Raw genomic sequence first — 27488 nt, forward strand, 5'->3', positions numbered from 1 at the left:
TGGAGAGCATGGGATTGCTCTGATTGTATCATGCTTGTTCAAGAAAGTCCTACCAACTACAGGAAGTCAAAGGGTGTGCTTTGTATCATCGATCACAGAGCACAGTCTATGTCAGCTGTATAAATCGGGTCAATACCTAAAAAAGCACAGATGGAAAGAGATGAGAAATTTGGGCTACAACTTTAATCTGCCACACCTGCCACGGTGGGATTGGGTGATAAGATTTCTCTCTTTCTTTTGAGGGGTTAACTTGGCCTTTCTTGAGCCTGACATTTCATCTGGAACCTTGTTCTCTTAGATGACACAGGACTTACCACCCCCAAAAGTAAGAGCAGTGGTTCCTGTTCATCCACTTAGGGAAAACATCTGCAGGGTTGTTTTTGTTTTTCTTTGGTTTTCATCTGGATGATTGGCCCGATGTCAAAAGTTTTACTCCGAGAAGTCTGAAGAATAAGTGCAGCTCATGTATTACTTCCTTTCCTGTTATAATAATACAGCAGTGTCCCCTACAAATGTTTCTCCTGGGAAACATGTTGTAGGCAAAGAGAGGGATAAATCCTATCTTGCACTCATTTACAACAGCATATCCTGCACGCACCTAAGGCAATAGCCCCATTTCCAGCCACCCCAACCATTGTTTTATCACATTACAGGGACATTCTGATGGGTAGAAGATTATTGGTGGCCTTAGGTTTAACCACCATAGCATCTCTTTTCCAATTCTTTCTGCTCTGTGAAGGAAAATCATTTGTCATTAATGAAGATACATGTTCAAATGTCAAGTGCCTCATCTTGGTATGACAGTTTGGCTTTCTATTGTTAGCTCCTTTACTTTTCTTGGGAAAACTTACTATTATTGACAGTGTTTGAAAATTTGAAAATGTCCACGTATGTTGAGTTATCAGCCTTATGAAGGATGCTAGTATTTCTTGATATTTTTCTCTGAAAGGGTCCCAAAATGATTATGAAGCCAGAGGTCAGTATTTCAAATAAAATACCAGTTGTATCACATACTTCATAATTAATAAACAATATATATGTTTTGTTCATGAAGACCTGGTATTTTTATATCAGCAAAGTTCACAGAGATTGAGAAGACTGAAGTATTAGATACAGCTTGTGGCCCAGTCATGTATAAAAGAGTAACCAACAACTGACATGGTAATATATATGGGGCTAAGATGACAAAGAAAATGTGGAATATTTAGTGCAGAATAGAGACAGATCAAGTCAAACAAGACAAAAGCAAGTAATGGACACAGACCATGAAAGGAGGTAATGAACAAAAACCCTAGATTGGCTTAGGATGTTATGCCACAAGTCTGCACTCTCCAGAGCTGCTTTAGACACTCTGACAGGTTGAGGTCACTGGGTTACCATGCACCCCATCATGTTCTATTGAAAAGAAGGGGCCCTATCCCCTCTACATTGTTTCCCAGTCTCTGGTATCTAGAACATTGCTTGACTGGTAATAGGTGTTCAATACATGCTTACTGATAAGAAAATAAAAGAATATATGGAAATCTGTTGATGAATAACAGCCTGTTATTTCAGAACACTGTCAGTGGTCTTTCTACCTGCTGGCAGGGTGGAGAAGGTCACAGAGATTGAGCCTCCTTCAGAAGATGGTAACAGGTGGCACATCATCAGGAGAAGTACTCAGGTTCTGTGGTTATGTCATAACCCATTTATAAATCTGAGGGGAGAAAGGGAAGAATTTATATGACAGGAGGCTTAGACATTAGAATGGAGTCACGGAAATAGAGAAGAACAAGCAAGATTTCCTTGTAAGTGTCCTAAGTATTGAATTAGATCTCCTGATACTTTCTTGAACATGGAAATTGTCCCTTGGATAGGGTCAAGGTCATGTGATCTGCACTGTAGAAAGGAAGGACAAGACAGGAGACCTGTGAGGGCAGTCACCAGTGTTCATTCTAATGTGTTGCTGGAATGCTGGAAAAAGTCCTTCTTAAAGTTCATTTGAACAATGCTTAGAACCTAGATAAATATGGAGTCCTGTGCTGCCTGAGTTTAATATTAGAAAATATTCAGATGCAAGTAGTTCATCAACTTAAAGGAATTATTTCTAATCTTTACAAATCCCCAAGAATACTATAAGTAATTTACAAATTTTTTCCTTTGACATTTAAAAATCTCTTTTCACATCAAAAGAGATAGTCTCTCTACCCCACAAAAAGTAATGACATGTCAAAATTTCAGAGCTGGAAAATTTAAAAGTACATTTAAATTTACATTTTTTTTCTTTTCTTATAATTTAAAAGTACATTTAAATTTATATTTTACATTTTTTCCTTATAGTTCTTTCCTTGTCTTTTCCCCAACTTTGAAATTTTGACATGCCATTAATTTTTATAGAGTAGAGAGAATATCTCTCTTTTTTTAAATGTGGAAATATATTTTTAAATGTCAAAGGAGTAAATTTTTAAATCAAATGTAAATTTAAAAGTAGAATTAAAAGCCCATCTCCCGGGTGTTTGCCTGTAATCCAAGCACTCAGGTAGGCAGAGGCAGGTGGATCTCTCTGAGTTTGAGGCCAGCCTGGTCTACAAAGTGAGTCTAGGACAGCCAAGGCTATACAAAGAAACCCTGTCTCGGAAAAAAATAAAATAAAATAAAATAAAAACCAGGAAACCAAAGATAAAACTATTAACTGAGACCAAAACTTAGCTCATTGACAGTCAAAAAGAAAGAACATCACAGGGATCTGAAGGTCAAGAAGGAAAGAGATGGGGGAGGAAAAGGGAAGGAGGGAGGGTCAAAATCTACTGACTAATAAATACTGAAGTATGTATGGAGAAGGCAAGAAAGCACAAAGGCACGAAATGCCTTTGAATAAAGAAAATAGGAGTGAATACAAGGAAATTGTACTTGTTGATCTTTGAGAAAATATTTGAAACCTGAGTTGAAAAAAGTATGTTGCCAAAACACATCCTGGAGAACACACAAACTTAAAATGAAAAGTTGTCAGGGGACATCAACAGCAGAAATACTAGTCCAACAGTTTTGCCAGCCAATTCATAACATCTGAAAGAATCAAGAAACTCTCGTTCTGTCTAAAACATTTCTGAGCATAGAAGAAAGGAGGAAAGGCTATCTGTCTGTCTGTCTGTCTGTATGTGTGTGTGTGTTTTATGATGTCACTATTTGCATAATCTTACAGCATAGCATAGCTATGCTCAATAAAACATAGCACAGCATAGCTCAATAAAATCAAATGAAATATTACCTATATTATCAGTTCAAAAATCAAACATAAAGTCTTGTCAAGTAAACTACAGTTACCTATATAAGAATAAGATAACACAGCCATCTGAACTTCAAAGCAAGGATTCAGAAACGTCCAAACAGGAAGATCTGCTAAAGTAGCACATGTATTTAAGAGGTACAAAAAAAGCCGTCACTTGAGCATATTTTTTTTTTTTTTTTTTTTTTGCTGTGCCCAGAAGCCATTTGATGAAAGCTTCCATTTGATGAAGTTGTTCTAAGACAGAATTAGAATGATGATCCTCTATCATAATACCTTCACAGGCTTAGTGGTTCACACTAGATAGTTTTCCATTAAGCTGGATACAAGTAAATGTTGTCTATCAGGACAGTGTTGGCTAAACTCATGTAGGCCTTGGCAATATCCTGGGTCAGCAAAGAGGAAAAAGAAAGACCGGGAAGGTTAGGAGGGAGGACGCTAAAGTTTCATTATCGTCAGCTTGTAACAACACCAGAATATGTAAAAAGATAAACTTTAGCAGCGTCACAATTATGCATCCAGGAGGTTCCCTATAGATGATACACGGAATTTTATTTCCCTCCTGTAACAGATAATTTTAGTAGGGCATTGTAATGATATATAAAAATCCCGCTTATCAACAAAATCTAAAGCAACGAAAAATGCATTCCCTTGACCTATTTCACAAAAGTTAAAAGTGCTGTCACATCTAGCATAGTCAAGTAAATGTAAAGGCCTGACTAGGCCCAGGTGAGAACTCCAATTTCACTTAGACAGAACTGTCCTTCTTCACTATGCTCTCCTGGAAGTGCCTTTTTTCGTTGTTCTCTTTAAATTGTAATGACGCAGGCATACTAGGTGTTGTTCACACACTTTCTGTCTATCCCCTAAACACAAAAAGAGTAAGGTTTTTGTTTTTGTCTGTTTGTTTGTTGGGTTGGTTTTGTTTGTTTGTTTCTGTTGTTGTTTTCCTCCCAGGGGCAGGTTTTGCCTCTTCAAAGGTGCTGCGGCTCCTGTGAAGCATGCTTAAAATTGATCTCCCTTAATTACTTCAAAATTTCAGTACTAAGCAAAATAACAGCAATAATCCCTTGAGACAGATTTAGATTTACAAGAATGGGAGGGAGTGTTCCAAAATGAAGCATGGGGAGGTGTCCTAGGTCTCCTAGCCACTAGGCATGTCATAGAAAAAAAAAGCAATAAATATTTTGGAATCTATTTCCCAGAATAAATATTACATAAAGGAGGGTCAATGAATGTGGACATTTTGATTTAACAAATGAAGGACTGAGCAAAGGATTTGGAATAATTGACTAAGCAGAGGCACAAAGCTGGGCTTGGGGTCTGTACCTTTACTTTGGAATAAATTACATGGTTCAACGATTTTTAACACAAACAAGCTGCTGTTCAAGTGGTGGGTGAGAATAGAACTCTCCACATCTTGGGCAGGGGAAGGAATTCTGTAGAAGAAGACACAGAACTCAGGAGTTATACAATTAAAGGGTAAAGGCTTTGCATAAAATAGAAATATTTTTCATGATTAAAAACACAACCAATGATGTCAGAACAAAATTGCACAGAAATATAATATAATTGCATTGTGTGTATCAATGTAAAGTTGGTACTCCTAGGTTAGAGTAAGTTCTAATAAATCAGTAATAAAGATGCTAGTGGCCCAAGAAAAATAGGCCATAAACGCAGAAAGGAAAGAAGCAAAAAAGCTTCCAGTTGTGAAAAGAGCAATCACCCTCACCTGAGGGAGAAATTGTTTCTGAGCTGTCACAATGGCATTATGCTTTAAGGGCCCTCACGGGATATGTAGGAACAACTTTCTGCCATGTACACAGATGCCTACATCAGTAAAATCTAACTCTCCCAAAATGTTATCACTCACTGTGAAATAGGAAAACGGATACATTCCTTGTATTAGCCTGTTTCTCTGTTGCAGAGATAAAGCCAGCTTTCTCATCAACTTGAGAACGGAGGGGTTTGTTATGTCTTCTTGCTTACGGTCAGCCATCATGAAGCGGAGCCAAGGCAGGAACCTGGAGGCCTTACTGAAGCCGAGGCCAGAGGAACATTGCTTACTGGCTTGCCCTCATGCTTGCTCAGCCTGCTTTTTTATATAACTCGGGACCACCTGCAGAGATGTGGCACTGGCCACAGAAGGCTGCACCTTCCCACATCTCTCAGCATTAATCAAGAACATGCCCTGTGGACCTGCCTGATGAATTGTCCTCAGCAATGGTAGCAGAGAGGGCTGGGCTGCCCAATGGAATGGATAAGGATTTTGAATGAATGTTGGTTTTGCCTGGGTATCTATTTTGTTTGTTTTTCCTTGATTTGATTCTTTTGAGAGAAGGTCTCCTTCTGTAGCCTAGCCTGAGTTAGAACTCACCATGTAGCTGCCTGCTGGAAGCACAGGTGTGACGCACCACACCTGGTTTGCTTTCCATTTGGCTTCTATTTGTAGGTATTGTATTTCAGGCAGAATTTCAAAAAGCAGACCTCTAGTCCTGTTTGCTTATTTTTTAGATAAAGACATTATCTCCATGTAGCAGATTTTGAAATTTTAACTCAATAGGCTTTGAGAGCTTTAAAAAAAATAGTATGATTGGTATCACAGAAGATGAGTTGATCTTACTAGATAGCAAATCACCCACCTGATTTAAAGAAAAGCGGTAACTTAAGAAGGAGGGGAAAGAAATACCGAAAGTCAGCCTTGGGGAGAATTATAACACCGCTAAAACCAAAAGCGGTGTCCATACTTAGTCAAGCTACAGCCCTTGACTGGTTTCCAAAAATGAATTGAGCCCGAAAAGGCAGCATCCTGGCATTCCTGTGAGTCTGTTGTCTAATAACTAGAAGGCCATTTCGCCACCCGAGCATGCAGAGGAACTGGGAGGAACAGTCATAATCTATCACCTGCCTTCCCTGCTGCAGTGTCCACACAGCCACGCTCACACACACTTCTGTCACGCCTCCTGTGCCTTCCGATAAACTCACCCCTGGGGAAGTGTTTTTAAGCCCTTTAGGCCTGTGGGCCAATCAGATCCATCTGTCTCATCTAGCCCAACACTACACACAGGACTCTGCATGGTGCTTGTCACTGCAGAGGGAGCAGATGTGATGCTATTGGTGCCAATTTAAATTGTTTCTGAACATTTTCACTTCCAGAGCTACAGAGAGCCAGCTCCACCCTAGGCTTTGGCATTGAGTTGCTCCCCAAAGCCTACACTTACGTTACCAGTTGTCTCCAATGTTAAAAATGTATAAGAGCAAGGTACCTACAGTAAGGCCCCATTGGACTAGAAATTAGAGAGCCTTCAGAATACTAATTATGAGCAAGCCATGGTGATGTGTGCAAATAATTCCAGATTTGGGAAGCAGAGACACAAGGCCAGTCCAGGCCACACAATGGGCTCTAGGAAAGCCAGAATGACATAACAAGACCCTGTCTCTATAAAGTAGAATACTCACTCACGGGTCAACCCAAAGCACAGAGAAGTCTACTATTCTAGCAAATGGCCAGAGGCTTCCAAATGTGGTTTACAAATTTTGTATTAGTAACAAATCCTTTTTATGAAATGTAATTTTTAGGTAGATTCTCAATATTCAGAACAGAGACTCGGGCTTTCAGAAAAGGAGATGGGTAGGGCCAATTTGTGACCTGTTGAAACCAGCCTTCTCTCTGATGAACTTCGAATGACAATTGCAGGGCCCATGGGACCAAGGGAGGCAGTTTGCCCATCAGTGTTGAAGTGGCACCCTGCATTACTTTCCCATCTGCTTTCTCTGCTTTCTGCAACATCCCTATCCTCTTCAATCCCCAGATCATAAAAGGGACACTTTATCCTTGATTTTAGGAGATTTATACATTAACCTTGACCACTTGAGTGAGTCTTTATAAACTCTACAGAGTATCAGAATAAACAGGCTATTTCCTAATGCGTTAAACAACATACTAAGTGGATTTTAGTTTTTCTTATCTTACACTCATTATGCAAGCTATGATATTAGACAGTATGCACTCTGGAGTAGATAACCTATTTATTACAGTAATGACCTTAGGCAAAAAAAAGACACTTAAAAAGGTAGCAGAATGACACCCATTTCTCAAAAATATGTATATAAAAACTGGCTTAAAATGATGCCTTCTACAGAGAGGAGAGGAGAATTGATAAAGACTATTAACTATCCAATTGTGATGGCCAAGGGTCACTGTCCTTTCCTTAAGTGAATTTTGTCACAGCAGTGAGGTTACCACCCAAATCCATCCTTCCTATGTAGGGGCTATTTCCCTGGGGAGGAATTTGACTTCTCCATCCTTCAGGGTCTTCATCAACTAGAGCAGTACTGTATCTTGCATCTGTTTCTTGCTAGAACCAACACAAACAGTTGAGCTGTTTTCATTGCAGATCCTTATCCCTTCTTTGTCAGTTGAATGTTGTCAACCTCAATGAAGCCAGATGTTTGAGATGAAAGAGATAATAATACACAACACAGGGAGGTGGCATAGAAGATGTCACTTGTTTTTCATGGATTTGTGATCTGCAGAACGGGGTCCACTGCACATATGTACCATTTCTGTCAATAACTGCTGGACACCTGACTGGCCTTGTGACTTGGGGAATCTGACAGAGTCTTGGACATATGTGTTTCCACAGCATCAGAAGTTCAGTCTATACTCAGGCACTGCTTTGAAAGTGGTGCACACACAGCCCTGCCTGACCTTTAACTGTCCTGCATTTCTGCCATCGCCCTTTCATTGACCTGGCATTCAAGCACCATGGACACCTATAGCAGCAAGGGATCTGTTCAATCTTATGAGCCGAGTGACAAGGCCACTTCTGCTGCCTGCTCTTTGATCACCTCTCTCTAAGGTGGGAGCAGCCTTACCGGGACACAGAGGAAGACAATGCAGTCACTCCTGATGAGATCTGATAGACTAGGATAGATCTGATAGAAGGAAGGAGAGGAAGACCTCCCTTATTAGTGGACTTGGGGAGGGACATGGGTGGAGAAGGGGGAGGGAGGGTGGGATTGGTAAGGGGGGAGGGAGGGAGGTACGGGGAGATACAAAGTGAATAAAAAAAAGAAATGCATTGAATCTGTAGATTGCTTTTGACAAGATGACCATTTTTAGTATGTTAATCCTACTGATCCATGAGCATGGGAAATCTTTCCATCTTCTGATATCTTCTTCAAAGACACAAAGTTCTTGTCATATATGTCTTTCACTTGCTTCGTTAGAGTTATAGTGAGATATTTTCTATTATTTGTGGTTATAGTGAAGGCTGTTATTTCCCTAATTTCTTTCTCAGCCAATTTTTTGTTTGTATATAGGAGAGCTTCTGGGTTTTGTTGTTGTTGCTTATTTTTTTTTTTAAAGCTAATCTTGTATTCAGCTACTTCACTGAAGGTGTTCACCAAATGTAGAAATTCCATGGTAGAATTTGGGAGGTCACTTGTGTATACTATCATATCATCTGCAAATAACAATACTTTGACTTTTTCTTTTCCAAATTTGTAGCCCCTTAATTTTCTTCAGCGATCTTATTGCTCTAGCTAGAATTTCAAGTATATTGAATAGATTTGGAGAGAGTGGACAGCCTTGCCTTATTTCTGATATTAGTGAAAACGCTTTGAATTTCTTTCCATTTAAGTTGATGTTGGCTAAGGGCTTGATGTAAATTGTCTTTATTACATTTTGGTATGTCCCTTGTACCCCGGATCTCTCAAAGACTTTTACTAGGAAAGAGTGTTGGATTTTTACCAAAGGATTTTTAAACATTTAAAGATTTTAATGAGATGATAATGTGGGGGGGTTGTTTTATTTTGTTCAGTTTGTTTATATGGTACATTATGTTGACAGATTTTCATATGTTGAACCATGCCTGCATCTCTGGGAGAAAGCCTGCTTGCTTATGGTGGATGATCTTTTTGATGTGCTCTTGGATTTTGTTTGCAAGTATTTTATTAAATATTTTTGCTTCAATGTTCATGAGGAAATTTGGTCTGTAATTCTTGTTCTTTGTTTAATCATCTACTATTTAGGTATCAGGGTGATCTCGGCCTCATAAAATAATTTTGGCAATATTGCTTTTGTTTCTAGTTTGTGAAATAATTTGAGGAGTATTGGCTTTAGCTCTTTGTTGAAATTATGGTAGAATTCTACACTAAAACCATCTAGCCCTGAACTTTTTTGGGTGGGGGATGTGGAAGATTTTTAGTGACTGCTTCTATTTCATTAGGGTTTACATATGTATTTAAAAATTTTAGCTGATCTTAATTTAACTGATAAAATTTTCTATTTGTTTTAGATTTAAAATTTTTTGGAGTATAAGTTTTTGAAGTAAGACCTAATGATTCTTCGAATTTTCTCTTTGTCAGCTGTTATGTCTCCCGATTGTTTCTGATTTTGTTAATTTGGATATTCTCTCTCTGCCTTTTAATTAGTTTGGCTATGGATTTGTTTATCTTGTTGATTTTCTCAAACAACCAGCTCTTGGTTTTATTGCTTCTTTGTATTGTTCTCTCTTTTTCTATCTTATTGATTTCAGGTGAGTTTGGTTATTTACTGCCAACTACCCCTCTTGGATGTATTTACTTCTTTTTGCTCTAGGGCTTTCAGCTGTGCTGTTAAGTTGACAGCGTGAGATCTCTCTAATTTCTTTATGAAGACACTTAATTCTATGAACTTTCCTTTTGGCACTGCTTCATTGTGTCCCATAAGTCTGGGCATGTTGTGTATCCATTTTCATTGAATTCTAGGAAGTCTTTAATTTCTTTCTTTATTTTTGCCTTGACCCAGTAGTCATTCAGTAGAGAATTTTTTTTTTAAGTTTTCATGAATTTGCAGGCTTTTTGTTGTGTCTGTTGTTGAAATCCAGCTTTAATCTGTGGTGGTCTGGTAGGATACAAGAGGTTATTTTAAAATTCTTGTAGCTGTTGAGATTTGCTTGTGACCAAGTATGTGGGCAATTTTGGAGAAAGTTGTATGAGGTATTGAGGAGAAGGTATTTGTGTGTGTTTCAGTGGAATGTTCTCTAGATATCTGTTAAGTCCATTTGATTCATAAGGTCTGTTAGCTCCATCATTTCTCTGTTTAGATTTGTCTGAATGACCTGCTCATTGATGAGAAAGGGGTGTTGAAATCTTCCACTATCAATGCGTGAGATTCAATGCATGATTTAAGCCTTAATAATATTTCTTTTACAAATATGTATGTCCTTGCATTTGGGACATAGATGTTAAGAATTGAAATGTTATCCTGGTGTACTTTTTTCCTTTGATGAATATAAAGTGTCCTTCCCTATCTCTTTTGATTAATTTTGATTTGAAGTCTATTTTTTTAGATATTAGAATAGCTGCACCATCTTGCTTCTTGGATCCATTTGCTTAGAAAGTGCTTTTCCAACCCTTTGATCTGAAGTAATGTCTATTTTTAATTGTGAAGTGTGTTTCTTTATGCAACATAAGGATGGATCCTGTTTTCACATCCATTCTGTTAGCCTGTGTCTTTTTATTGGGAAATTGAGTCTATTCATATAGAGAGATAATAATGACCAATGATTGTTAATTCCTGTTATGCTGTTGTTGTTGTTGTTGTTGTTGGTGGTGGTGGTGGTGCTGGTGCTGGTGGTGCTGGTGGTGGTGGTGGTAGTGTGTGTATGTTCTTCCTTTCTTTTGGTTTTCCTGGTGTGAGCTTAATTATTTCCTGTATTTTCATGGGTGTAGTTAACCTCCTTTGGTTGGAGTTTTTTTCCTAGTACCTTCTGTGGGGCTGGATTTATGGGTTGATATTATTGAAGTTTGACTTTGTCAAGTTATATCTTGTTTTCTCCATCTATGATGATTGAAAGTTTTTGCCATCATAGTCTGAGTTGGCATCTGTGGTCTCTTAGGGTCTGTAGCACATCTGCCAGCCATTCTAACTTTTAGTCTCCATTGAGAAGCTGGGTATAATTCTAATAGGTCTACTATTAAATCTTACTTGTTCTTTTTCCCTTGCACCTTTTAATGTTCTTTCTTTGTCCTGTATGTTTAATGTTTTGCTTATTATGTGGAGAGGGGCTTTCTGTTCTGGTGCAGTCTATTTGGTGTTTTGTACCATTATAGGCATGTCTTCTTTAAGTTAGGAAATGTTTCTTCTATGATTGTGTTAAAAATGTTTTCTAGGCCTTTGAGCTAGGGTTCTTCTTCTTCTTCTTCTTCTTCTTCTTCTTCTTCTTCTTCTTCTTCTTCTTCTTCTTCTTCTTCTTCTATTCCTACTATTATTATGTTGGTCTTTTCATACTGTCCCAGATTTCCTGGTAAAATTTTAGATTTAACATTTAGAACTTTTTAGATTTAACATTTTCTTTGACTAATGTACTGATTTCCTCTATCATGTCTCTTATGCCTGATACTTGCTCTTCCATCTGTTGTATTCTGTTGGTGATGCTTGTTTCTATAGTCCCTGTTCGCTAACCTGGATGTTCTATTTCCAAAATTCCCTCAGTTTTTGCTTTCTTTATTGCTTCTCTTCCCATTTTCATGTCTTAAACAGTTTTTATTCATTTGTTTTTCCTGTTTGTTTTTGTTTTTCTGGCTTTCTTTGAGGGTTTTATTAATTTCCTCTTTAAGGACCTCTATTATCTTCATGAAGTTGGTTTTGAGACCATTTTTGTGCTACAGCTGTGTTGGAATATTTATGACTTGCTCTAGTAGGATAGCTGGGCTTCATAATGCCCTGGATGTTGTTGATTTTGTTCTTACAATGACACCGGGGAATCTGGGTTTGGGATGATTATAGGTCTAGGTGTCAATTTTTGGCTTTGTTTTCATTGGATGTGTGTTTTTCTCCTTAGTTTCTGTTTTCTTTTGGGTCTTCTGGTCTTTGTGGCCTAGCTTTCTGGTGGCTAGTAGGACCTCTAGTCCAGAAGGGAGTCTCTATCCAAGTTGGGAGCTGGACTTCCAGCAGTAGCTTGGCCTTTCGTTCAGTATGTAAATGGTGTGTGCTTGTAAAGGGTCACTGCCTGAGTTGGGGGATAGGACACAGTGACGAGGAGAAGAATGGGGATTGGGGATAAAGTGAGGGGGCACTAAGAGAGGGGAGGAGGACATTGGTGGGCAACCTATCGGGGTTCTGGCAGCTGACGTGGGCTTTGGTTCAGCAGTGAGTGTCTGCTGAATTCAGCTACCTGTTTTTCTTACTGGCATGGCCAGCACAGGTTCTTCAACTGGTATAGGCTGTACCTGCAATAGTTTTATGTTTTGTTTTGTTCTTAAACTTATTTTTGTTTTCTTGCTGTTGAGTTGTGTCTGTCCCTTACATGTTTTGTATGTTGCTTTTTTCCAACAGATGCAATGTTCCTGAGTGTTTTCTGACATTAATTAAAAACCATGGTGTATGTGTGTGAGTATGCTTGTGTCTGTGTCTGTGTCTGTGTGAAGCCAAAACCATGCTACAACACCCTGTGATGGTCAGGTTCAGAACCTCAACTTCCCCCTTGTTTGTGGTGGGGTCTCTTGTTTACTGCTGTACATGCCAGACCTCCTGAACCCTGAGAGCTTCCAGGGGGTTCTCTGTTATAGCCTCCCTCTTGTTATAGAGTGACAGGGTTACAGGCGTCTGATACTGCATCTGGCTCCTAGGTCCTGATGATTATGAGCCATCTCCTCATGCTTTTTGGCCATTCTCTAATTTCTCCCTTCATTCCACTGTTTCCTTTGCTGGGTATAATGGTTTAACCCTGACATCTGACTTTTTTCTGTTCCTTTTGTTTTCAGTGTTGTGGGATCAATCTTTTTTACAAGACCAATTTGTAAAAAAAAGCTGTTTTTGGAGAGCCTAGTAGCGTATACCTACTCAGGAGGCTGATGCAAGAGGACTGACGTGAACCGAAGGCCATCCCGTCCTACATAGTGAATGTAAGCAAACCTAGGTCACAGAGGAAGAGAGCCCTATTTTAAAAAAGATATGAATACTTTGTCCTATGAATTTCTGGCATTTAATCCATTTACCCACTGTGAGGTTTTCCAGGGACCCTGTATACATAGAGATGAGAAAAGGTTGCAACTACATCATTCTGTGTGTGGATATCTCATTCTCTCAGCATCATTCATTGAAAAGACTGCCCTTTCCTAACTGTGTGTTCCTCATACTTTGTTGAAAAGTTCAGGTTTCCCTGATTGTGCAGAAATTTTTTCCCGTTCCTTTCATCCACATGCTGTATTTCTTCAATAATAATGATGAAATAATCATTATATCCCTTGGAATTTGAGATTTTTCCCACCTAGCTTTCTTTCTCACTGCTATGCACATGGTTTCTATAGCATCACTCCAAATTCTTCCTCTATGAGTTTAAAAGACATAATTGTGATTGTGCATAAATTAAGAGCAAATGGTCCCTTAGATAAGGCCTGAAGTGATCGTTAAGAAACACTGACAGCGTGCTTTGATGTGTCTGCTTTATCTACCTGATGGCCATTTGCTTCCTCCTGATTCCATATTCTCATTATTTTCTGGCTTGGTGAAATGATCAGAAACCCACGTTATTGGTTAAGAAAGACTACTGCAATGATCTCAGAACTGTATGTTATTTCTAAGTGAGGTTAAAACTTAAAAGTATGTCACCTATAATATTCTGTTAACATTGTAGTTTTATATTGTCACTCTCTGGTATGTATCCAGCACATAATAAAATTCTTAAGCATAAATTAAGTTTGTGTTTGAGTTCATTTATTTCAGTCGCATTACTTAAAAAATTAAAGGAATGTTAAATTACAGATAATAAGAATATTTGAGAAATCTTCCAATATATGATTCCAAATAATAGTTTCTAGTAAATAAGCATATTTCTTTTGAAGACAAAACATTTAACTCAAATATCTACTTCCTCTAAAATGCTTCACAAAAGAGGACTCAAGACAAAACTAATAATGAAAAATTGCACTTCAAATGGATTTTATCTTTGGTTCAGTCTCTAATAGTTCAAATTAAGCAAAGACTAAATTGCAAATGTTGATTTTGGTCCTGGCTGCATTTCCAGGGTCTTTGAAATGTTTAGAAAACAGTCTGCACATTTCATTTCCTTTTTGTTTGGACAGCACATTGCTGCCAGTTTCTCTTTGATTCAGACATCTGGAATCACTAACCACACAGCTGGGAAGAGCTGGCAGTGATATTTTGTTTTCTTGACTAAGAATCGGAACCTTGACCTCAGCAGAGGGTAATTATCTGGGCAAGCTAATGATGAGAATTGAAAAGGCAGGGGCTCAAGCACCAGAGCCTGTGAGATGTGGAGCTGGTTTAGGGCTCTGTGACACTGAGTTCTACAAGATGCTATTGTGGGTCTCACACTGTTTGCCAAACCTCCTGGGTCCCTGTCTGCTCACACATGGCCTACTACTGCTGAGAGAGATGACCCCAGGCTACTCTCCTTCCAGCATTTCACCCCACTGCACATACAGGACACTCAAATCAACAGAAAAAAAAAATGAAGAAAGAGACACTATGTGCCTGGAGAGAATGGAAGGAAGGAGAGATTGAGAAACAAGGGCCAAAAAGAAGTCTAAAAAATGAGGAAAGTAAAATGATGAAAAAATTATTTTAATATCACAAAGCTTGCTATAAAAGAAAATAACATTATGATAAATATAGGCTCAATGATCTTTCCTACTCTCTCATTTATGCCACACAGGAGAGTAAATGGGTACCAAGACGTAAGCATAAAAATGAACAAAGTGGCTCTCTGCTCCTCCCTGTTCCTGAGACAGCTGCATCTTTTCATGCAGGGCCAACCTCATCCCTTAGACACGACAGTGAAAGTCAGAGTGAACGGATATGGCTGTATTGGATGCCTGGTTACCAGGGCTACCTTCATCTCTGTCAAGGTGAAGATTGTTGCCATCAATGACAACATTGACCTCAGTTACATGGTCCACATGTTCCAGTATGACTCTACCATGGCAAGTTCAACAGCACAGTCAAGGCTGAGAACAGGAAGCTTGTCATCAATGGCAAGGCCATCACCATCTTCCAGGAGCAAGATCCCACTAACATCAAATGGGGCGATGCTGGTGCCAAGTATGTTGTGGAGTCTCCTGGTGTCTTCACCACCATGGAGAAGGCTGGGCCCACTTGAAGGGTGAGACCAAAAGGGTTATAATCTCTGCCCCTTCTGCCGATGCCCCATGATTGTGATGGGTGTGAACCATGAGAAGTATGACAACTCACTCAAGATTGTCAGCAATGCTTCCTGTACTACCAACTGCTTAGCCCCCCTGGCCAAATTCATCCATGACAACTTTGGCACAGTGAAGGACTCATGACCACAGTCCATGCCATCATTGCTATCCAGAAGACTGTGGATGGTTCCTTTGGAAAACTGTGGTATGATGGCCATGGGGCTGCCCAGAATATCATCCCTGCATCCACTGGTGCTGCCAAGGCTGTGGGCAAAGTCATCCCAGAGCTGAATGGGAAGCTCACTGGCATGGCCTTCCATGTTCCTACCCCCAGCATGTGTCGTGGATCTGACATGCCAATTGCAGAAATCTGCCAAGTATGATGACATCAAGAAGGTGGTGAAGCAGGCATCCAAGGGCCCACTAAAGGGCATCCTGGGCTACACTGAGGACCAGGTTGTCTCCTGGGACTTCAACAGTGACTCCCACTCTTCGACCTTTGATGCTGGGGCTGGCATTGTCCTCAGTGACAACTTTGTAGAGCTCATTTCCTGGCGTGACAATGAATTTGGCTACAGCAACAGGGTGGTGGACCTCATGGCCTACATGGCCTCGAACGACTACGAAGCCCTGGATCAGCCACCCCAGCAAGGACAGGAGAGCAAGAGGGAGGCCCTCAGCTGCTGAGGAGTCCCTGTCCCAACTCAGCCTCTGACTGAGCATCGCCCTCACAGCATCCATCCCAGAACCCCAGAATAGCGGGAGGGGCCCAGGGAGCCCTACTCACTTGAATAGCATCAATAAAGCTCACTGCACCTCCCAAAAAAGAACAATACTCACCAAACATCCACTGCATTTATATATCTATATATCTATACATATATAGATATATCCATTGTATGTGTATATATATATATACATATATATATGTTTCTATTAAAATTCTTTAATGTGCAACCATATTGTCTTCTTTTTACTATATGTCACTATCAATCACAATGAAAATTAATAGTGAGAAGTTAATAATAATACATAACTGAGATGTAAAATTGCTATTAGAATCAGTGATATAATCAAGAAACCATTACCACATTTAAAAACCTTTCCACACATTGTTTGCAACCATGCATTTAAAAAATGAAGTCACTTGAAGCAGACAACATGAAGACCCCTCTTTGAACTGTACAGACTTTCTTTCTTCACTTTGTACTCCTCTTTAGAAACTGACTTGCCAGATCAAGGGGTAGTTTACTGTAAATATACTTGTGAGTCAAATATTTATTCTTTGAAGATACCCTAAGTTTCAACTTGAAATTGTTCTGGCATGTACACAGGATTTGCAGCATGGCCAATAATATTTTTATTGTTGTTCACAGTCAGATATAATTGATCACAAAATAAAAGAATAATGATGTGTTGCTCCAAATGTATTCTGAAGGCTAGTTTTAAGGAGAAGTCACTAAGCTCTGTAGTTCTCCTCTGGTTCTCATGATTAAATGTTTATGGCCCTGACAGCTTGACAGGTTTGCGTAGGCAAAAAGACTTGGGCTCCAGAAAACCAAAAAGTCAAGACCCAAGAACTGAACAACTTTATATTCATTTCAGCAATCCCAGTGGGAACTCACCAGTGGCTCAGCTTATCCTCAGGAATTATCAGCACCTCAATTATTGTGGAATAGGAAAGTCTCTCCAAGAATGTCATCTCTAGTCTAAAATCAGCCTCATCTGTCTTTAGAGGAGACCATCTTCCTTCACCTTTGTTGCAAAGATCCCACCATAGATAACCACTCAGACACAGTTCATAGCCAACTGAGTCTCTTGACCTTCAGATTCAGATCATGTACTTGGCTTAATCAAGAAAATATTTATTCTGAACACACATTCTTCACACATTCTGTTGGTCTGTTTTCACTCCTCTATTTGGAAAAAAAAAATGCCAAAGAACTGCAGACAGTTGGATTATTTACCCATTTCCCCATAGGAGAATGTTGAAAATGTTGTCCGAGCCTCAGTTCCCTTGTCTGTGAAATGATGACATGAAGCTTACCTTACTGGATTGCTGGGAAATGTTTAAGGAACATTCTTGGCCAAGATCCTGGGAGATTCCTTCCTTTGCTATGTCTTGTGGTAATTAGTTGGCTCATGGAGCAAAATCTTCAGACTCCCAGAGAAGTCCACAGGAATTTCATGCACACCCTTTCTGCTGTTGGTGATGTTAACTATTGTTCACAAATTTCCTGTACTAGATTCTCGCCCATCTTCTTGTTGGGAAACTTCTCTAAAGGAAGTCAAAGCTGTGAGGAGGAAAATAGGACACACAGCCTTTCCAGCCCTGAGATGAGTACTTATCTTTTTTTTTTTTTTTGAGTAAAAGTATGAAACCCCAGTATTTACATTTATATTGACAAAAACAAGATAGAACTATTTTTATATAATATATGTAATACATGATATTGTCTAGTGCTAAGAAACATTTCTGTTCTCTCAGAACAGGTAGGAATGGCATTCTTCATATATTTTTGTGTGGGTTACTTGGCTCAGCTATGTTACAGCATTTCCAATTTCTAGGTCCAAACTAGCCCAGAGTCCACTCTTTCTAAGTATTCAGATTACTAATAAATACTTGTCTTTTAACTGAGTTTTCTTAATTTCTGAATCTGGACTTTCTCCTTCTTTTATCACCTTCATAAACAAGGTTAGGGAAGGTGGTTTTATTATATTTGCTCTAAATTAACACTACGATGACTGAAGTCTGCACCACTCACTTTCTTTCACAACCTATGGTGACACTCTCTGTGATCATCAGCATCAAATAAACTTCAAATCAAAATGCAATATGCTACTTCTGAGGATGCTATCTTCCTTCCTGGGAAAGCACAGTAAATTTTGAGCTGCCTGTTTTATAGCCTCTAATGGGCACTTAGAGATTTAGTTGGTTTAATTAAAGCAGCATACGAGTAATTGCTAACCCCTGTGCTAGACTTATGTTGCTTTCCGTATTCACTGTGGGGGCTGAGGCGGCAGCCATTGTCTCTTGAAGCAGTTCAATGCTTTAATTTATTTTTAAAATATTTGTCGTGGTTGCTTGCTTATCTGATGGGTTTTTGTTTGTTTGTTTGTTTGTTTGTTTGTTTTTTGGTTTCAATGTGTCTTACAAAGGTTACAATATAAAATTCCGGGGCTGCTGGGTTGATCCAACAAAACAAGCGAGCTGCCTGGTCGCATATCCACAGAATCTGTGCTCCCAGACCACAGCATCAGCATCACAGCCAGAAGAAGAAAGTACAGGAGCTGGCCGTTCTGCAAGCAACACCTAGGCATTAGGATTCTCCCAGCCAAGCCTTGGCAAAGTTACGGTGGTGGATGTAAGTTCATGCCCCAAACCTGAAGGCACATAGTTTCAGCCTTTCATATTCCTTCCCAAGCTATTGCTAAGTGGTCCTGTATGAACTTGACAGTTAAAAGCCATGAGTCATATTTTAAACTTTTTGCTGCTCTGCTCTCTTGCACAACTCATCATGGCTAAGGCATTCATTCATGTTCTTCACTTCTTTGACTAAATGTAGCTTGCTGGATGGCCCACCTGCTACTATCTCCCAGCATCAAAGAGAAAGGACTTTGTGATATCTGGCAAAAGTACTCCACTGGGAAGCTTTTATGACTCTCTAGCTCTGGGGTGGAGCTAAGTCCTTCCTGGGAGAAATGAACAGGGCTGCCCCGGTTTATTTCACTTGGATGCCTTGAGCAATTGGGTTATTGTGTAATTACGGAAGAGCCATTACATTCCTGCAGACACTTGAGGAAAGACTGGCATTATCTTTTTGCTTTCCTTGCTTCACATTTCTTGGTCTCCAAAGAACTCAAAGTATGGAGTCCTTGATTCTTAGAGCCACAGTGCAAACAGCTATGGTCTTGAATTACTACAAAAGAACTTTTAATGTTTTAACCTCTCAAAATATCAACAAATATTATCAACTATTTTGCCACGGGACCCGAAACATTTTTAGGTAAAATTAGATATTTCTAAACATATCCTTTTGCCCTTTTCTTTCATATTACTTATCCAGCATTGGTTTGGGAAGTACATGGAAAAAAAAAAAAGCACTATCTATACCCATTTAAATGACATAACACATGCAAAGACAAGCAGAGGACAGGAACTGCCTCTTCTTCCTTTTTCCCCAGTAAGTGTGATGAGTTGATGCATTGCTGCTGTCAGGTGTGTGGGAAAGCATATCACTGGATACCGTAACACGAAATTTTAATGTGTTATGCTAGTGACTTTCATCCCACTGGAATACAATAATACAGATTGACATAGCTCTCAAATTTAGACATAAGATTGATTGTATATATTTTTTAAAAGCTTGAAAAGCAAAAGCAATTTAGTAGTCCAAAAACACTTCAACCTGTTTAAAGAAAGCCATGGCGCTGCTCAGAAACCTAAGCCAGTTGTTGAAGGGCTTGCCACTCAAGCAGGAAACAGCCAGCCTAACATAATTAGTGAGTATCAGACCAAAGGAGAGACCCTGCCTGAAAATGCAAGGTTGACAGTTCCCAGGGAGCATCACCCAAGATTGACTTCTGGTCTTCACATGCATCTGTACACACATGTGCACACATACATATGGTCCTACCCACAAACACACATGCATCTGTACATACAAACATGTATATGTTTGTATACATAAACACACACACACACACACACATAAAAGCCAAATAATTATATAACCTAGAAATAATTATATTAACCTAGAAAACAGTCACATATTGGTTTTAGATTAAAAAATCCAAATTACATAAAGAAAGCATTTGTGAAAAAATACAAAGACATGTACACACACTGAAAATACGGGATTCCTAAAAAAGAGTCATAGTAAAAATATTAACAGTATTGGGATTTTGGGTTTTCTAAAATTAATTTCATATCTGTATTGAATTTTATGTTTCCCACACTGAATGTCTGTTATCTTAAAGGAAAGCAACAATTACTTTAAAGAAAGGGAATCAACAGAGTAGAAGCAATCAGTCCAACTGTCCTGATGAGAGCCTGACTTCAAAACACCTGGCTGATTGAATTGCCCAGTTTCAAGCTAGCTGTTCGGATTGGAGAAGCAAAATGCTTGCGTTTGTTCACTTAAGAGCATGTTTTCCATGTAGGTCAAAGAGAGGACATTTTCAGGAGACCAGCTACCTGATTCTCTGGGCCCAGGATGAGCTGAGAGGCCTCTGCCTTCGAGTGAACTGTGAGCAAGGCTGTTTGCTGTTTGAGGTGGTGGCCTTCCATTTGCTGTGCGTAGTGACGATTTTCAGGCAGATGTCCAAGGAATCCAGATGTTAAAGACCATGCACAGACAGATACAGAGCAGTCCGTGGCCTTGTAACAGAGGAGACACAACAAAATAATAAGCAAAGCCAAATGGCTGCAGAAAAAAAAACAGCTCTCTGAAAGGTGAGCTCGGAGTGTGTGTTTACCGTAGAAGGTCACGGCTGGGAGCTCTGTGCCAGTCAGCCAGCTTTTCCAGTTTGCCCAATCTTACTTGAACTAAACTAAATATAAAAATTGCTGACCTGTTAGCCAAAAGAAAACAAAATCTTGACATTTCACCATGTAGCAGTCATTACCCTACAGTGTGCCTAATTTTTGAGATCATTTTTCCTTTTGAGAAAAGCATTGGCCTTCTTTTCTTTTCTTTTCTTTTCTTTTCTTTTCTTTTCTTTTCTTTTCTTTTCTTTTCTCTTCTCTTCTCTTCTCTTCTCTTCTCTTCTCTTGTTTTCTCTTCTTTTCTTGCTTTATTTTTTCTCACTTTCAGTGGCCAATTTTACTTTGATTTAGCCAGTGAATATGCACATTCTGCACAACTGTACCATCTTTTTTTTTATCAAGAAATGTGGAATAGATTCAAGGTAAAATGAGAAATTCTAGGAATCTTTGTTGAAATGTCACAGCTTAATAATCTATCAATCTGTACTTAGTCATATTTGCTGGGTATTTCACACTCTGTGTGTCTGGCTATCTGTCTCTGTGTGTGTGTGTGTGTGTGTTTAAATAAAAACAAATTGTAGGGTCTAGAGAAGTAACTTCGTGAGTAAAGAAAGGCATGTAGCCTGATGTACTAAGCGAGCTGAGTTCTTTGAGTCGGCTGATATGTCCATACATATTGTGGCACGTGTGACCCATCACAAACACTTAGGGGAGCAGAAAAAGAAATACCACAACATAAATAGAGTACAGAACCATAAAGACTAAACTGATAGATTCCAGGCCCACACTGCTGCCTTCTCCTATAGGCCTGGAAGTACACAGACAGACAGTTCATGGCTACACAGAGTAAAACCCCGGTTCTGTGGGTTTAGCTTAACCTTAACAGGTCAGGGTAGAATAATGCTTTTAAATTTTAAATGCAGATTTAAAATTTTAAATGCAAAGTTTTTCTTTTGTTTTGTTTTGTTGTTGTTAAATCTTTGAGAATTCCACCTTCCCAGATCCACCCTCCATCTTTTTACCCACTCCCAATTCCATGTCCTTAAAACATAAAGACAAAAGAAAAGAAAACCCACCGAGTCTACCTGATGCTTCCATGCACCCTTGGGTGTAGGCTCATCCACTGGATCATGGCCCATCTACCATAGGCCCCACCCTTAAAGAAAACAGACTTCCCAACCCCCAAGAAGTCAGCTGCGGAATAATGTTTGTAAAGCGAGGCATTTGGAGTGAATGTCTCAAGGGGCTAGCTGTCAGATTGGTGCTATTGCATCATTAAAGGAGTCTGACAGAAGTAAATAATATTGAGAGAGTTGGGTTTTTTTTTTTTAAGTGCACATCTCATCAAGCAAATGATATAGCTATGTCATGCCACGCCGACCTGTTATATCAATTTTCCCTGTTGCAGTCCAAGTCTCCTTTGATGGCTAGTGCTTGGCAACTCCTAGGACAGTGTGCGGTGTGCTGATGTGCTATGTCTTTATCGTCTTTGTAGTAGACTATAAGCCCCATGAAGTCACAGCTACTCTGAAGTTTCCTCACCAAACCCATTCACCTGGACTCAAGTCTAGCCTGCAGCAGGTACTCATGAAGTCCTCTGTGAATATTCAAAGCTTTGTGTATACCATATCCAAAGATATTGCAGATGCTCTTGTAAATGTAAAGCATTCCACTTTAATGTACAGGCATGCTAATCCTGGCGTTGTAATGTTTTGTCTCTTCTGTACTGCTGTTGAATTTCCAGGCTCAGAGCAACACTCATGCTTACATTGTGGCTTGCTTTCCTCTCATGGCCTGTGGGGATGAGAGGAATAGTTAAATTTAGGGAAATCTTTCTTTCCTTGAGGCAATCAGGAGACAACTTTCTGTGTCAGTGGGGCTTGACTTGTATTTATGAGACATAAGAGATCATTTTGTGTTTTGCTTTTATTCTATGTCAAAGATAAAGACCAAATAGGATCTGTGGGCTCTTTCTTTCATTTTCTATGCCTCTCCTGATTTCAACAAGGAAAAGCAGGCTTCTTGCTCTCCCTTCACCTCCTCCTGTGCTGCCTCATAAAGCTAATCTGCTGGCAAACAGCCTTTTCCCAGGGTGCTCTCAAAGTTCAAGCTCGTAGTGAGCCTGCGCGAGCTATTGCCTGGGCATGGGGAGTAAAGGGGAACATTTGACAAGAAGAAAGATGGAAAACTACATAAAAGAGATGCCAGTGGCCTAGATTCTGTGTCTACCACACAGCTGTAATCCTTACTAGGAGCTGGTGGGCAGCTGTGGGCTAGAGTGAAGAGTGAATTATCAGAGCTTTCACATTAAGACAATCACGGTTACCTTGTTGAGAATAACAGAAGGGAGAAAGTATAATGGGTGAAATCTGAATGGTAGGAAACTCTACGGTCTTGGAGGTTTAGGATGGAATAACTATTGCCAGTGTTATGCTCTAAGTTAATTAAATAAATCCTAGTCTCTGTGTGGTGATTTGGGTATACATACACCTGATTTAGGAATAACACTGCTTAACTAAAAGATAAATCAATAATAAATATTAATAACCCACAACAATTGAGATTAATAAGATAGTTAATAAGATACTGGGCTTCATTATGACATATAACTAATAAGTTATTTTTGACTAACACAAAGCACATAAAATTGTATATATTTATGGAAATACTATGTACTCTCCTGATAGAAGTATATGTTATATAATATTGTGATCAGGTTTAAATATCTCTCAACATTTATTAATTTTCATATTTCTTCAACTTTCAAAATCTGGCTGGGTATGGTGGCACACACCTTTGATTAGGACTTGGGAAGTAGAACAGCCTGACCTCTATGAGTTTAAGGCCAGCCTGATCTACATAGTGAGCTCCAGGCAGGCCAGAAGTATCAGTTCTAAAAGAAGAACAATACTTTCCTAACATTTCTCCTAGCTTTTTCAAAGACGTATTTATTTATTTTGAGCATACACGTGCATAGAGTTGTATGTTCACCATGTGCATTTGGGTACCCTTGGAGCCAAAGGGGGAATCAGATCCCCTAATTACAGTTACAGGCTGTTGTGAGCAGCCCAATCTGGGTGCTGGGAACTGAACGCAAGTCCTCTGTAAGAACAGCCATGGCTTTTACTATCAAACCTTTCTCCAGCCCTTCGTCTAGCTTTTTGATGTCCACCATTCTCGTTTATTTCTGTTTTGATCAGGAAATAATAATTAAATGTGTGAGTTACACACCATGATTCTTGATTACCAAATAATTACATTTGTGGGTATATAGCACGACGCTTTGATCCTGTATACATTGTAGAGTGATTAACAAGCCAATCAACATCTCCTGTTACCTTCCTTTTTACCTGTGATATTTTTAATGTTGCAGCACTTAAAATTTACTTAGTTATTATGAAATGTACAATGTATTATTCATTGTCATAGTTCCATTAAGTAAAGAATTAGGACGGGAACATTTTGACTTCTTTCTCTCTTGCCTGAGTCACCACGGCATATTGCAGCATGGGTTTGAGTCCCATGCAGTCTGTACGTGTAGACACAGAAGAATGAGCAATATTTGGCCTACACAGACATGGATCAGAAACATGATCCTTAGCTGCCACCCAAATAAGTCGGGGTAAATACAGATCAGGGTACACAGGGAGTCACACTGCCCTTTCTTTTACTCTTTGCCAGCCTCAGATGGAATTCCCGACTTTTCTTTGCCTTTGTTGTTGAAACAGTATTAAGTGCCTATAAATTGGACTTAGAGAGTATGGCCAATTTTACAGAGAGTTCAAATATCCAAGCAAGCCCTTTCCCTCTTGGACTTTTGTAACCACTCTCCAAAAGTCACTTTTAACATGTCCACCGTGATAATGTTCTTTAATTGAAAATTAATTAAAAGTTTTTGAATTTGCTCACTTCCCCACAAGGGATCAGTTTGCCTTCTGGACACACAACTGTATGTTCTAACAATCATCCATGGGGTGAAAAAAAAAACTGTATATGACTCAGACGAAAATCAGATGGGGGGTAACCACCCCTGAAAAATAATTTTCAGGTCTTTCTTTACCCAAGGCTCACGTTCCTGATTCCTGTGGGTGGGAACATGCCAATTATAAGGCAATTGGTTTGTTTTTCTAGCAGACTGGCTTTATTAGGAGGCCCCTAATGTGTTACACATTTTGTTACAAAGTGTGACAATTTATGCTACATTCTGGGGGTTTCAGAAAAGGGAAAGATCTTGTAAATTATTATCTGTGACAGAATTATAATTTTACAAATGATTAATCTCAATCATCCGTCTCTTTTCTCTCTTGGGTTAAGCGAGAAAATTATATCCTACAAAATTAGCTGTCAAAATGTGAGCCTGTGGTTTGGAGTATTTGAACACGAGGAAAACGGAGAGAAGATCTTTATTAATGAGCTTGCTTAAATAAATAAAAATGTTCCTGCAGGAAATGCAAGATGCACTGCTCTGCTATACCAATTGCCTCACGAGTTCTGAGTAGTCAGTAAGGTTTACCCAGTTGGGTCGGGACACTATGTCTATCATCTGTTTCTGGGCATTCCCTCCCACCCCAACATGAAGTGTCTCCCTTTGCCCCCTGTGGAACAGTATAAGCAACAATGTGACATTACCGTCCATTGTCATTGGAATGCTAGTGACTAGAATTACAAGTGCTGACAATGGAATTTGTGGAACACATTTGAAAATGGAGAAAAATGGACAAACATCCTTGGACAATTGTTTAAGTCAGTGGGCAGTGGTTTGGGGAAGGGACGAGAACTTAAATAGAACATTTCAAGAATCATGTAACAAACCAAGCGGTCTTGAACCCAGCCACTTTCTCAGCTAGCGTTGCTCTTAATACAAGGAACTCTGGGGCACCTCATGCTGGCAGCGGGTATGTCTACAACTCTGTCTTGTAATTATGTCTGTGTGTATATCATCTCACTAATAGTTAAACTGCAGGCTCAATTCCTGAAACATTGTAGACAGATTAAAACAAAAGAAGAATTTAAAACATTTATAAAGAAGAAAATAGGAGGGTTTCCTGAGTAGAACAAATGGCTAAGAATAATTGGTTTATCAATTGTGCTGATTCACACCCAAACAACTCATGTCTTGATGCATGTTTTAATCTGGAAGAAAGAATGATGGCCCTTATGTTTCCAAGCTCACACAAATAGAGAGAAGAAACAAAACAAAGCTGAAAGACAGAACCACTATTGCCTGCGGCTGCTCCCTTTGTAATGTGTTGCTGTATTTTTCTAACCCTTAGGTGTGTCTAATGATCCTCATGGCTTCATTAAAATAATAATAATAAAATAATAAAAAATGAAAAGTTGAAAACTCAATATTTGGATTCTCTCAAATATTTTCCAATTCTAAACTCATCATAACCTCTCAAACTCAGTATATTTTAACATTGCACAGGTTGCCCCAAGGGTGTCCTGTGCAGAGGCTGCCTGGCTGAGGACTGGCTGGCCACCATTCTGAGGAGACAGAAAAAACATGCTGATGTGGCTCCCTTTGTGCCTTCTCCTCCTGTGTCAATCTGCATCTTAGTTGAAGGAGTAGAAGTGTCCAATGAGGTCACTCACTAAAACAGGAATTAGGGTCACACATGCTGGGCTGCAAACTGTCATAAGAGAAGGCCACTCTAGAGGCCATGCTCAAGTTCCTTCACTGTCTCTAACCATGTGTGAGCGTGAGTGCTCCTCCTTCCTTTCTTCCTTCCCTCGGTCCTCTTCTTTCTCTCTTGTTTTTTTCTGTCTTCAAATGACTTCCAAATTACCCCATACCTAGCGATACGCTGGGTTTTTCTCTTCATTCTCTTATTTCCTCACTCTGTATATGCTGGGTTTTGGGGTCAACACTGGACTCTAATTTTTGCTTTTCAGCTTCCATTTCCTCCCGATCCATGAGAATTGCCTTAGCTCTTACACTGGTGACCGCTCCATCTCATTACCTCACTACCTTCTTCGATTTCAAGACTCACTAACTCAGCACATCTTTTCTCACACATGGCTGTGTCTTGGTTTACTGGTAAAACATGGCTCAGGTGCCCTTTACAGTGCAGTCATCTAGAACCTGGTTCTGGGAATCAAGACGCACAAAGACTGTCTGCCTCAGGAGGATCTCTTCAGAACTGTGGCAGGTACTTGGCATATTATAGACCTATCTCATCATCTGCCGTGTCTTGGAGCTCTTTATAGACATTTAAATGTCTCATCTTCTAGTTTTTGCAGTTCTATGAGTACAGTGCATTTCTTTTAGGTTACAAATAGTATAACTATCAGTATAATTGCCATACTTTTATGTTCAACACATGTGTGCTTCATTGATATGTGTAATTACATTCATTGGTTTTTTTTTCCATCATTATTCTTTCATCCCTCTTTTTCTTGACTCTCTTTTTCATCCTCTCCTCCCTTCTTTTCATAAGAGGAAAAAAGGCTTATTGTGTTGGGGACTGTATCAAGTGCTATCACGTGTAATATCAAAATCACAAAGGCGTATTTAGTGCCACCAAGAGGCTCACACTCCAGTAGGAAGCCGTTATGCTGAACATGTGTTTGCTCCCCAAG

At 39.3% G+C, this 27488-nt stretch overlaps 1 pseudogene; it reads left to right on the forward strand.

Moving 5' to 3' along the window:
- Positions 1 to 16105, forward strand: part of LOC110559769 (glyceraldehyde-3-phosphate dehydrogenase-like) — a 75672-nt pseudogene extending 59567 nt beyond the window's left edge.
- Positions 16106 to 27488: the final 11383 nt, after the last annotated feature.

This window comes from Meriones unguiculatus, chromosome 8 (genome assembly GCF_030254825.1).
Source record: "Meriones unguiculatus strain TT.TT164.6M chromosome 8, Bangor_MerUng_6.1, whole genome shotgun sequence".
Taxonomy (NCBI): Eukaryota; Metazoa; Chordata; class Mammalia; order Rodentia; family Muridae; genus Meriones; species Meriones unguiculatus.